The sequence below is a fragment of the Malurus melanocephalus genome, unplaced genomic scaffold, assembly GCF_030028575.1.
Source record: "Malurus melanocephalus ecotype Western Australia unplaced genomic scaffold, MMel_1.1 scaffold_159, whole genome shotgun sequence".
In the NCBI taxonomy this organism is placed as follows: Eukaryota; Metazoa; Chordata; class Aves; order Passeriformes; family Maluridae; genus Malurus; species Malurus melanocephalus.
In genome coordinates this window covers 551,212-564,488 of record NW_026623391.1, presented here as the reverse complement: position 1 = coordinate 564,488, position 13,277 = coordinate 551,212, and the positions used below count along the sequence as shown (strand labels likewise).

General features: G+C 38.4%; 1 protein-coding gene across 1 annotated transcript in view; it reads left to right on the top strand.

The window, feature by feature from the left end:
* Positions 1 to 13,277, top strand: part of NECTIN3 (nectin cell adhesion molecule 3) — a 57,882-nt gene that overhangs the window by 1,280 nt on the left and 43,325 nt on the right. The window lies entirely within an intron of this gene.

Genomic DNA, 13,277 nt, shown 5'->3' with positions numbered 1-13,277 from the left:
TTAACAGCAGTGGAAGATAAGAGGAGATAAAAGTAGACTTGGGCAAGAGCAAATCGAAAACCTTCATCCTGCTGTTGTATTCCCAATGCAGTAATGAATAGTTGGCAAGGATATTTTATTATAGGAGACACTSTGTCCCTTCCCTCTTTAATGAAGGAGGAACAAGTTAGAGGAGGTAGTCTCTGGAGGTTCATGTGATAAAAATACCCGAAACGAGCAAGCCATGCCACCGTAAAACACTTGTATAGTATCTGAGAAATGCTTTCTCAGGGAGGGAGTTGARGCGCTGCTGCTGTAGGATTGTGCTCGTGCATGTAATAGTCTCCCCCCTCTGGCAATGATGTAGCTTTCGAAAAAGATGATTGTTACTAAGTTTGTAAATATTGAGAAGGCATCACATTTCAAAACTTTACGGCTCCAAGACTTAGTTTTCCAACGCTTGGCAAACTTGTTGCACTGGCACTCTCTCTCCTCCCTTTGTTCAAGGTTATTTCTTCTCTTTTGCGATTTAAAAGGTGAAGTTCCAGACTTGACTTAACCTTGACAAGCTATTTTTACATCTAAATGTGAAGATAATAGTAACAATGAAGTTAAGAGCATCCGTGCCTAGCGTCACACAGCGACTCAACCATTTTAGTCTTGATGAGTGTAATTCGGATGTCAGTCTTCCCGGATTCTTTCTCGCATAAGTGAACTTGACTGATAACACTTCAGAACATCCGCCAGAAGCGGCAATGTTGTGTTGAAATAATTTTGTTCTTCAGGCACAAAGTTTTGAAGTATAATCGCTGGATAAAAAGGAAAACTTAACTGCTAGTGACTTTTGGACTTCGAGTCCAAAAATAGCAGATGAAGGGGGATTTTTTCTATATCTGAGGTTTTGGTTTTCCTTTCACCTTGAAATTTCCCACAATTGTTTTCATTTTCCCTGTAACATGTGAGTATGAAGGAAAAATATTATCACTGTAGTTTTTAAGAGTGCTGTTATTTTGAGTGTGTTGACATGTTGATGAAACTCAAAACTGTTATTACTTTTGGTTGCCTTTTCTACTACTCAGCCAATTCTGATAATGGTAGTAAAAGAAATATTTGAAAGCGKTATAACAAAAAATCCAAACCCTGGTAGAAAAATGTCACTAGAAAACCAAATCAATTGTTACCATTTCAATTGACAGTTAGAAACAATGATTTATTTMATCTGTAATTCCTCAGAGAAGTATTGCTAAAATCCTCTCAACTCTCACACCAAAACACTGAAGGGAGGAAGAGAAAATATATCAGGAATCTGAAATAACAGTAACTTTTATATTTTTGWATAGAAATAGACCTGCTTTAATAAATGCTGTGTCTTTTAGGAAAGCAAGACTATTGGGTTCGGGTTATTTGTACAAGTACTTCTTCCACGTCTCAATCAAACAGTGCATGATGCAATGAAGTACGGACTAAACTTAAATGTGCAAACTAGTGTAGCCTTGAACTAGGGGAGATGTATGGCATCTATAGGAGGAATCATCACCTTTAATTTATAAATGTATTTTGCATTGCAGCAAGTACTTTTGGTCTATGCTGTAAATGAGGACCTGTGTTCTACTAAATAACAAATTCCTCATAATTTCAGTGCCTCGTTAGTTTGCACACAGTGAAAAGTTTGTGCAAAGTTTTTTTCAATGTAAGCATAAATTGAAAATAAGCAAAACCATAAAGTGAGGTGAATAGAAAGGATGTACACAATGCATATTGCAGGTATTTTACTGAAGAAATAATTTTTTTTTTCAATTTGGAATGTTGGTTGTGTTGAGCTTCTCAGGCTAGAAAAAAGTGAATGCATGTGTTTTAAGATCCCAATGAATTTTTTTCTTAAAGAGGCCTGGATTACAAAACTCCTGACTGGTAGTGGAACTAGAAGGATTGGATTATGAAGATATAGATAATATAAGTGTGCAGTGTACCATATACAAAAACTAAAAAAAAAAAAAAATAAAAAAAAGAGAAAATTCCTAAGTAACTACTAGAAAAATCAGACTTTAAAATGTTTTACTGATTTTTCATGTGAGGTCACGGCCAAAATAGGGTGTCAAGCAAAGCAGGTTACTAACTTGAATATGGGAAAGTGTGATAGAGATTTCAGAAAGACAACAGAATGTGGTTGGTCCTTGTTATATGTTAAATGTTATGATAATAGTTAAAAAATCCATGTGTGAATATGCATTTATTTTTTGAAAATGGTATGGAAATAAATGCACATTTGAACAGGTGTTTGGTGAAGCAATATGGCAACACAGAGAGAAGGAATAGGAATACTATAGAAGGTATTTGAAAAGTTGGAATGAAATAGTGGTGAACTGTCATAGGTTGGGCASTATATGAAACTGCTGTGTGAAGAAACAGAGCAGCTGCACTGGTAGGAGCAGCAGACAGGAGAGTTTAAATCTGGATTGTTTGATAATCAGAAAAAAAAAAAGGCAAGCTGCCAGACGTTTGTCCAGTGTGTATTTGAGGATAATTCACTGGAATATTGAAATATGAGGTGTGATTCTTAGCTTTGTTTCATTGTGGTAGATCTGTCATTTTCAATGTTGCTGTTGCACTGTGATGCTTCTGGTATGCAAGAACTCCCATATATATGGAAATGAAGTAAAATGTTATTTGAGTTAAAATCTGAACGTGTGAAGTATCATAAAAGAACTGTAATAGTTGTTTAGGCACTTGTGCTACATAAAGGTTGAACAGTTACTTGATTTAAACAGTTTTTCTCTCTTGCCTTCTTAAACAACTAGATTTTATGTCATGGATATGAATATTGTTTGATAGTGAACAACAGGTAGCAGGATTTACTGTTTGTGAGATTAGAGTCAAGTGTCCTGTTTAGAAATATGGTCAAATCTAGGTTGTTTTCTTTCTGTTCCCTTTTATGTAGCATTGCTGGCAGGGCAATATTGAGAAACAAAGGACTGTTCTGTAGCAGGAGAAGCAAAAATATCTTACCTTTACACAGCAGTTGCCTTTTCAGTTCAGGTGCTGGTAGTAGAGCTTTTAAGGTAGGCACAATCAGATGCAAATTTTATCTGRTGTGAGAAAGGAAAAGGAGTTTGGAGTGTGTTGCTTCAGAAAACAATGTGTTGAGCTAATGAGTGGATCATCTGTGGAGCTCAAATGAAAAGTAAGAAGTTCTAGAATCAAAAGTCTAAATCTTAATTTGTAGAAACAAAATCCAGAGTGAATGAAATTCAGGTAAGAAAAATTCAAAACCTGGTATACAGAAGATAATCTAGCTGAGTGCCAGCTACTTGAAGTGYCTTTGGTAAATGTTGTCCTTTTTTAGTGCTTACTTGGTTATCTGTTGAAGAGCAATAAACTTGGAATATTACTTTGCACCCAGTGTTACACCAACCTGTTGCTTTGAAGATGGCCTGACCTGCTGTTCTGTGGCTGAMTCCAGCTTTGTCCAAACAGAGCTCTTTATCAGAAGGTACAGCTGCAGACTGGTTGGATAAGTTTGCCAAGAAGTGAGAGTGCTGAGATTGTGTGTGTTGTCTGCTTGCTCTGGAGTCCCCATACACTGCCTCTAAAAGGTGGCTGTGTGATGACAGATTACAAACACAGCAGTGCTAGAGCAGAGTATCTCTTGTTTCCATCTTTGAATGACTGTGTTGTATTGAATGAGGATTATTGGAACTTTTGTTGGTTGGTTAGGTTTGGTTTTTTTTCCCCTGTTGACTTCTGTACTTATTGATATGTGGATTGTGTTGCAGAAGTTTCTGTGAGGAATTTTCTAAGGCRCCTGATAGTTAAATATGAACCGAGTGACCAGATTTGCTAAGTGAAAAATAGGTGTTTGTGCAATTATTTAATCATTGTTRATTTGTTATGTCACATGTTGTTGGGTTTTGCTGTCATTAAAAGAGGTGGAGGTGTATATGATCTTTAAAGGTACCTTTAACCATAACTGTTCTGTGTTTCTACAGTTTGTTTTGGTAGGGTTAGCCTAAAACAAGATTTTTGAGCAGTACTTACTTGAAGAAYAATTGTATTCAGTGCCTCAGAGTTCACAGATATCTGAAATGTAGTAATGTATTTTTACTGAGGGGATGAAGGTGATGAATTCTTCGATGAGGCATGAAATAGATTGATCAAGCTTTCTTGTTAAAGGTAAAGGGATCATTAGTATTATTCTTTATTCCTGGTCAGAAAGCAGAAGGACTGTGTGGAAAAGAGAATCATCTGACTATGGGAAGAAATCACAAGAAGAGCTAAGAAAGAAAAGATGTGAATAGCTGAATGTGGGAAAAAATGAAAGGAAATACGTGAGAAGCAAATAAAGAGTGACATGTGCAGTGAAGACTGTGTCAAGGAAAATAATTATTCTGTTTCTGTCTATATGGTGGGGAGAGGTGAAAAAGCTGTTGGGTGAAAGCTTGTCTTACTTCCCTGGATGTCCTACATGGTGAAGATATAAAACAATATGTTAAAAGGAGGTGTAGATGTGTATGAGTGAGGCTCCTGAGGGGGCTCACGGCCAATATTTACATTGATTCTACAAAAGCTGGCCTAGTAATTGCCTGTTACACAGCTTAGTACTTAGAAGCTCGAGGTGTAGCACAACTTCCAAGTCATGGTGAAAACACCAAACTAAYTTTTTTGTATTATCCAATATATGAATGCATCAGAAGTTATTTTTCAGGTCATTAACTTTCAGACTTTGGATGATTTTAAATGTGAACCCAAAAATTGGTCTTTCTGTCCATGAGTTAACAATAGAAGAAAATTAGCAAGAATGAAAAAACTTATAAAGTCTTAAAGCTTCTGTTGATGTCCTCTATCCTTTTACCTTTTTTTTCCCAAGTGTATGGGAAGGTAAAAGTTGGTGAAGTTTAGTTATCAAGAAGGTCACTTGTAGTTCAGGTAGTGAATAGCAGTAACAARCTTCCACACAATCCTCTTTTATCATAACTGCATTCTTCTGTTCAATGTTTTTGCTTCTTTTCAGTTGTTTTTCAAGTGATGTACAGGAGTAAAAGCAATTTTAATTTTGTAATACTGTAAAATAGCATGTTTCTTATTCTCAGTATGAAGGCTAGTCAAGTGTAACTCACCTTTAGTTACAAGGATAGGGATATTAGGATTATCTGCAGTAGTGGACAGCTCTTGYCCATCTCCTTTGCCAGCCCCCCTCCCACATCAGATTTTAATTATGTGGCATTTAAGATTACTTTGTATGTCTACAGGGATTCATTGTTTTCTCCTTTTCCATTAGTCAAGGTTTGTATAATGTGATAGTTTTTAAACTAGTCCTGGGATTAGTTTGTACAGAGTAGAATTTTTTCCTAAAGTGGCTGTTGTTTTGAAYACTTGGCATGTGCTACTGCTATCAGTATAATACAGCGGTATGTGCAAAATTTTGAGTCCCTGAAATGGAAATCTCCTGCTAAAGGTGAATAAAGACTACTCAAGCAGATCTCCATAGCTGGTATGTGTAGAAATTAGTGGAAGAAACAAACTGAGCTAGCTTGATGATTTATTAGTTACTTTTGGATTTGTTATTTTCATTAGCCCTTCAATTATACAGATTCATGTTGGATTTAACTTTTTCTTACTCGTGTATTTTGTGGGTATTCTTTGCCCACTTCAGTTACTTTTTTAACTTGAACTACCACCCATACTGCATGTCGTTAAGCTGGGAGCTAATTATTACTGGGACAAGCACACCTAGAAATGGCCTGTTGGATGAAGAGATGAYGGAGGAAGAATATGAAGAAGTTGAGATCATGTTCAAGATGGGTAACTTAATTTCTTTTCAGTGTATGTAATTGGGTAGAAAAATAATCACTTTAGTCAAATATAAGTTAAATTACGTCAAATACCAAGTTACTTCTTTGTAGCAACAGAGTAACTGAGGGAGCAAGACTTCTGACTGGTATATAACTTGAAGTAATTTCTTCCCCTAAATTCCTTTAATTTCTCCAACATCATCTGCTGGCCCTTGCCACAATAAGTAACTAGCTCTGCTCAAGTTTTTTGCTAAGGGTTGGAGAAGTGAARTCAAGAGTTGTTAAGCTTAATATAATTTTAAGCATATTTGTAAAGATTGATAATTGCATTATAAAACCCACTTCTCAGCCCTTCAGCAGTGATGCCATTTCTATGTTTTAAATACTTCAGTGCACTTTTGACTTCAACAGATAAACTTCCTTGAAAGAGAAGTAATGTTATTATGACTTGATTAAGGCACTTTAGCATTTAAAGAGACACTGTAGTTCTAAAGCAATCAACTATGAGAAATTGATGGTTGTGACGACCCCATTAATCACATTTTGGGAAATTTAAATGCATCATGTTGAAAGTTTCAATGTGTTATTGGTAGCTGAGGTAGCATAAAATAATCCACCTMTGGTAGCTAGCAAGTGTAATATAGCCATTTATCCAGGACAGGGTGTATAGGAAGAAGCATACTGAGTTCTGTGAGGTATCAGAGGTGGTTCAGCCTTCTGCATATGGCTTTTGTTCCAATCTTTAAGGTCTCTTCCAACCCAAACAGTTCTGTGGTTCTATATGTAAGTACAACTGTTAAGTTCAACAGCTGTGAAGCAGTAAGGTTTTTTTCCTATAACCAACTTATCACAGTTGATATATCAGTGTTTTCACCTGGATATTTAATAACTTTTGCTACCTTCTGATAAATYAGAATGTATACTGTTGTTGAGAAGCAGGTTTGTGTAAGCTTCGTGGAAAATCTTTAAATGATTCTTCAGGGTTTCTAYCTTGCTGAAATAGGTGAGGACTGTGTGACTCTGTAGAACTGTTAGTGAAAGTTCTTTTTGTGATCAATTTCCAGAACTGCTCTACAGCTGTGTTTTTTGAGTCTCAAGGGAGGTGGCTTAGGTATAATAAATTGTTATGTCTTCAGGTGAAAACTGAAGTGAGGAAAGGTAGTAATCGTGGTGTCTCCACGATCTGAGAATGCTGTGAAAAGAGGTTTTGAATTGATTGCTTTAACTACACAGGACAAGACACTGGACAAAAGAGGAACAGTGAGTGTTGTTAACCTTAAAGGGCTTTTAATAGGGTTTCCTAAAATTTCCTTATAGCCAAACTGGTGAGAAATGGTTTAAGAAGCAGATTATTAAATGGGTGAAAAATTAAGTGTCCTGCTGAACTCGGAAAGTTCTGAGCAGCTGTATGAAGTTTACCTGAAGGCTTGTTACTGGTCACAACAGCGTAGGGCCAGTTTGTCTGCATTCTGACCTCTCTTCCAGGTAGTAACGCACTGACAACAAGTTTGTGGATACTGTGGATGACTGTGAGGGTCAGTTAGTCTGCTGGAGACTGGGGCTAATTGAGTGGCATGTCTGCAGGTCAGAAGTAACTGTTGGAAGCCTTGTGTAATTTGAAAGCAAGGACCAAGCCAAGTCTCTCTGGAGTGGGATGACGCCATGAAGCAGCAGAGATGTCGTGCAAACTGGTGAAAAGTACCTTTACAGGAAAGAACATAAGGGTCCTTGTGGGTCAGTTGTATTCCTTTGTAGTGCAAAAGGTGAAGAGCACACTGGGCAGACAGTTGAAAGAAGCAATTATTCTCTACTTTTTGGAGCTTGAGACTGCATCAGAAGTAGCACGCACAGTTTTGTGCCACCAAATATGAGGCTGGTGCTGAGGAGCCTATGAAAGGCCACCAAGGTAGGGAGTCAGCACATGATGTATGAACAGGGCTGGAGAAGTGAGTTTGTTCAGCTTTTAGAAATGTCTGAAGTGGGGGATCCTAATTGCTGCTGGCTCTGTTTAATAGGCAGTGAGAGGGAAAATGAAGACAGACTGCTTAGCTATGCACAGGGAAAGGATATGAGGCAGCAGTCACCAGCTACAAGTGAAATCACTATAACATGTTAGTATGTTTTCCCACACAGAGAATGAAGCACTGAAACAGGTTGTGGAATCTCTGTCCCTGAAAATATTCAGAACCTGACTATGAAATGATCCCTGAGCAATTTGATCTGACTTCAAAGTTGGCCCTGCTTTCAGCTGGGTATGGGATTGGATAACTTCCAGAAGTCCCTTTCAGTCTAAATGAGTAGTGTGCATGGGGAGGCAGGAGCTAGTATACTACAGTTGCTAGCCCTGGAAGAAATGTAGTAGTTGCAAGTCTTATATTTAGATTAAAAATGTCCAAATAAAGTCTGAAACAAGTTTTTCCTATAAAGCAATTTCACTAAAAAAAACTTACTTTAAAAAACTTACTTTAAAATTGGATCCAGTTGTTATCTCCTGATGTMATTTATAAATGTTAGAGGATTTAAATACAGATCTGCCTACATATTTTCTATTACTTCAACAAGTAGCCAGTAAGACCAATTCCATACTGCACAGAACTGGGTGATATGTATTGAAAATGTAACTGGCAGTAAATTGAGCAGCTTTTAAACAGCATTCCCTCCACTTAGTGTGCAGTTCCTGGACAAAAAGGGTTAACTTTCTGGAATGGCCTGCAGCAAGAGTCGCCTTTAAGAGCTAAAAAAAAAGCCACCAGTGTCAGCAATGCAGGGGGCAGCAGGCATCCCATGACTTTGTAATATAACTGGTAACTCATCAGATTTTGTCATGGACAGCCTGAGATTTGCTGCTCCTGACTAAATAAGTTTATTTTATATTTCATTGTATRACCACAGTTGTTCAATATTGGCAGATAACACTAAAACTTCACAGTAGTTAAAAATGAGAAGTTAATATTTAGCTGTCTTTCTGAAGTTACTTGAGACTTAGCTACATTACATAGTGTAAAGTACAACCTCCCTTTTTACATAGTGTAAAATACAACCTCCRTTTTCTTCCCCCATACCTCATTTCTCTTTAGAGTATGTGGTATGTGGAAAGACAGCATATATAAAGCRAAGGAGTGGTCTGCATAAGGCAGTTGGGGCTTTCTTTGGGATTAAAGGTCTTCTTCCTTCCTCTGCAAGGACATCACACACGTCAGTGTTCCTGACCAATTTTAATGATTTTCTGTTTTCAATGTAGGAAGTATGGTGCTAGGGGCAGGGAATGCTATATGTTTACAACTGTTACTGAATGCTTAGAATTTCAGGTACTACTTATTAATTTCAGAGAAAAAACAGAAACTTCCCAGAACCCAAAATGCTGGTAACGGAGTGTTTATTTAAAGCAATTAATAAATTTTGCTCAAATAGAAGTTTTTGCTAGCTTCTGGTAGCTATGTGGACTGTGCATACTCACACTGCTAAATGCAGTGAGCAGTCTCTCTGATTATGCCATGTCCCTTTCTCCATTTAAAGGTGAAGTGATATTCAGTTCTGCATGACTTGAATTATTGCTTTATTGTTCCCATGTAAAAGTGATACTCTACAAAAGACAAAGGTGTTAATACAGCAGTATTATTTCATTTACCTTGTTCTCCCCAAAATGGCTGAAATGACGTAGATAGTTGGTTTTGTGGGGATTTTTTTTGTTTGTTTTAAGTTATCCCAAGTCAGGAGGTTTGTGCTTAAAATTTCTTTCTTTATTAGGCTAGGAATTTCATAGATCCTGCTTTTTAGTATAGTGCACCTTTCAATGTCCATAGTTTTGGCTTGTCAAAACCATCCAGCATTTCTGGTAGTATATGTCAGAGTTCTCTGGTTTGGTTGTTGTTTTTGTTAATTTGTTCAACTGTCTTGTATTTATATTGAATGAACTAAGACAAAGGAAAGCAACCCGTGTACTCTTTTCTTTGATGTCATTGGCCATTATTGACTGAAACAGTTCAGAAATCCTTCTCCTTTCCACCCCTGCTTTTGAGTTGGTAAAATATGGTGTAGTTCTAGGACATGTAGCTTAAATGCGATCACTTTTTTATTAGACCTTATGKCTGAACAGAAAGTTAAACAGTAATTATGAAATTCAGAAATTGACAGTTAATTGGTTCTCTGAGTCCACCTAAGTTTGCCTTGATAATGACTGGAGAGGTGGAGTCTGAGAAGTGCAGTGTAGCATGGGAAGAACAGCAAGGATATAGGTATGGAAAAGKTACTGAATAACAAAATTACGAAGTAGTGATACAGAACTGCACAAGTCTGGAAATACAGACATAGAAATATGCTAATTCTTGGTGTATATCTTTATTGCTTCTCCTAGCTGGCTGGGTTGACTGTCATTTCAGCATGTGTACTGTGCAGTCTTGTAATTAATATGTAGATTCTGGCTGACCATTGCAGCTTTCCTGTGCTGGCTGATATAAATAATGTGAGATGCATGAAAGATCAGGTATTAATTAACATAACTTCTCTAGTCAGTGATCTTGCCCTGAGGAACAAGGACAATAGAACCAGAGGTAGGGTCTGTCTGATGAAGTAAGGTGAAGGGTTCTTCTCCAAAAGCATTGCAAACTTGTGAGGAGGRTTTTAAACTATGCTTGTTACGATGTCCATGAATTTTTTCTCTAAACTGAAGAGAAGCAAAGATGCAAGGATCAATCAACAAGTGTCCAAGGAGTATATGATGGAAGTTGATTTCATYCCTTCCAGTGTGAAGGCAGCTCAAACGAGCATTTATGATCTCATTGAGATTCCAGTAATGTCACGGATAGCTTGACTGGAGTTGTGCAATTAGCTGGATTTGTACCTTCCAGGAAAGGYAGGTTGGGAAGGTGAGGAAGAGGTGCATGAGAGTGTCTAGAATGCTTGGAGCTAGATTTGCATGGATGGACAGAGTTCTGGAATTCAGGTAAAGGAGAGTTCATGAGCTTTGGAAGAAGCAGCAGGCTACTCAGGAGGGATACAAGGATGCTGTGATGTTTGCAGATAGGAAATTAGAGGAGTCAAAGCCCAACTGGAACTTAATCTGGCTGCTTCTGTAAAAAAAAAAAAAATAGTTTTTATGAATACATGAGCAACAAAAGAAGGGCTAAGGAGAACCTCGGTGCTTTATTGAATGTGGGGTGAGACAGTGACAAAGGATGAGGAAAAGGGTGAGGTACTTAAAGAATTCTTTGCCTCAGTATTTAATGTTAAGTCTAGTTGTTCTCTGTGTACCCAGACCTCTGAGCTTGGAAAAAAGAGATGAGGAGCAGTTTGAAGCCCAATGTTCCAAGGACAAATGGTCAGTRACCTGCTGTGCCACTTAGACATGCAGGGCCAGATGGCATCCACCCAAGACTACTGAAATGCTGTCAGAAGTGCTCACTAAACCACTTTGAATCATTTACCAGCAGTCCTGGTTCTAGTTCACTGGAAGCTAGCAAATGTGATGTCCAGCTACAAGCAGGGTTGGAAGGGAGATCCAGGGGACTACAGACCTGTCAGTCTGACYTCAGTATGAGGGAAAGTTATGGAGCACATAATGTTTTGTGCAATCATTCAGCATGTGTAGTTGTGGCACTTAGGGACAAAGATTAGTGGTGGACTTGGCAATCTTAGCTTAATGGTTGGACTCAGTGATCCTAAAGGTCTTTTCCAGCTTAAAAAATTCTATGATTTTTAAGTCCCACATCTGGACTTAAATTTAACTCCACTCATCAGCATGGACTGTGGTCCAAGAGGCTGGAAGACATCTTGGCAGGCTCAGGTAGAGAGCCCTGGTGAACAACAAATTGAGCAGTATCAGCAGACTTTTGTTCTCACCAGGAGCAAAGGTGACCTCATCCTGGGCTCTGCTAAGCATGACAGCAGATTGAGGGAAGGGTTCCTTTACCTCTCTTTGTCACTGGAGCACTGTGTCCAGTTTGGGGCTCATGGTAATGGGGACACTGAGCTACCTGAGCAAGCCCAGCACTGGGTCTCTGTTGGGTGGGGGCTGGAGCACAGGGTGTGTGAGGAGAGGTTGCAAGAGCTGGGCCCTATCAGCCTGGAGAAGGGGAGGGAACTCTTAATTACTGCCTGGTGAGATGGTGGCAAGAATGTAGATCAAGGCCTTCTTCAGAGATGCCCCACACAAGGGACTAGGAACAAGCTGGAGTGTTGGAAACCCTGAGCCACTGTACAGCAGTAATACTTTCTGTAAGGGAGCAGGTGCCCAAAGTGCTTAAGGAATCAATGTTCTRTAGTGAGATTCCAAACTTGACTGGGTGAATCTCCAAGCAGTCTCATATAACTGGACCTAATTTGAGGAAGACTAAGTGACCTCTTGACTTGCCTCTTACCTACATGAAAGCATTATTCTCTACATCAGTTTTAGAGCTTGTTTGCCTTTCTTCATGATGCACATTTATCATTGGCAAATTTGTGTCTAGGAGATCACTTGTGTGTGGTAATTGGTAGGTGACCTGATTGCAAATGATCCCTGTAGCTTACACCTGTGTTTGACATGACCTTGTGGAAGTTCAGTTGGTTGGGTTTTTCCCTCCTTTCTGCAGGGAGATACTGATGAACAGTGATTCCTGGGACCTGAATCTGAATGCTTCAGTCTGACAAATGCAGTCAGAGTGATTAAGTCAAGAATATCTTAATGCTCAGAATTTGGACTCTGGGATAGRGATGAGCTTTTTGGGTAATCTACCAAGATACACATTGTAGTTACCCTCATGATTAGGATGGCAGTTTATGTATAGGAGAAAAGTCACTTGCTTCTTTATAATRAAAGGGAACAAACAGCAATTACAAGGATCCTTTACTGAACACTTTGTATTGTATTTTTGGGTTCTGATTGCAGTTGCCTTGTTTTATTTCTGTTAGTCTGTGTAATGGCAAGATTATTATATGGTAGTGTTGAAAAAACAACCATGTAACTTGGAAGGAAAGTTACTTTTGGTTTTTGGACTGGGTTGGCATCTGGAACACCAACCCTCATTTTTGCAAGTTTGTGGCTAGGTGGAACAGAGTATTCGCCTATGTCCTTGGTAACTTCCACATTTTGAAATGAAGCAGAAGTGATGGGCAGTAACTGATTAGATTTYTGTGATATTTAGTGCCCAATCCCTCTCCCCCAATTACTTTTCCCCTCAAAAAAAAAGAAAAGAAAAAAGAAAAAAAAAAAAAGGTGGATATTGTGATAGCGTTTGATAGCATTAAATCACTTTCCAAATAAGGAGTGGAGAGATCTGGAAGGAAGTGGTATGGTTTATATCTCATCAGACTGTCTCCCCTGTCACTGCAGTTGGAGTTTTTCTGGAAGAATTCATGTGGTGGAAGCTATAGTTGTAGTTTGTGTTGGAGGACAGTAGGATCTTGTCAATTGCATTTCCTGGAGTATGAGGTGCCCTAATWATACAGAACTACTAGTTGCTGATAGCAGGTTGATACAAAGAGGAGTTACAGAGTTTTGAAGTACCTTGAGAAACTTGAAGTACCTTGAGT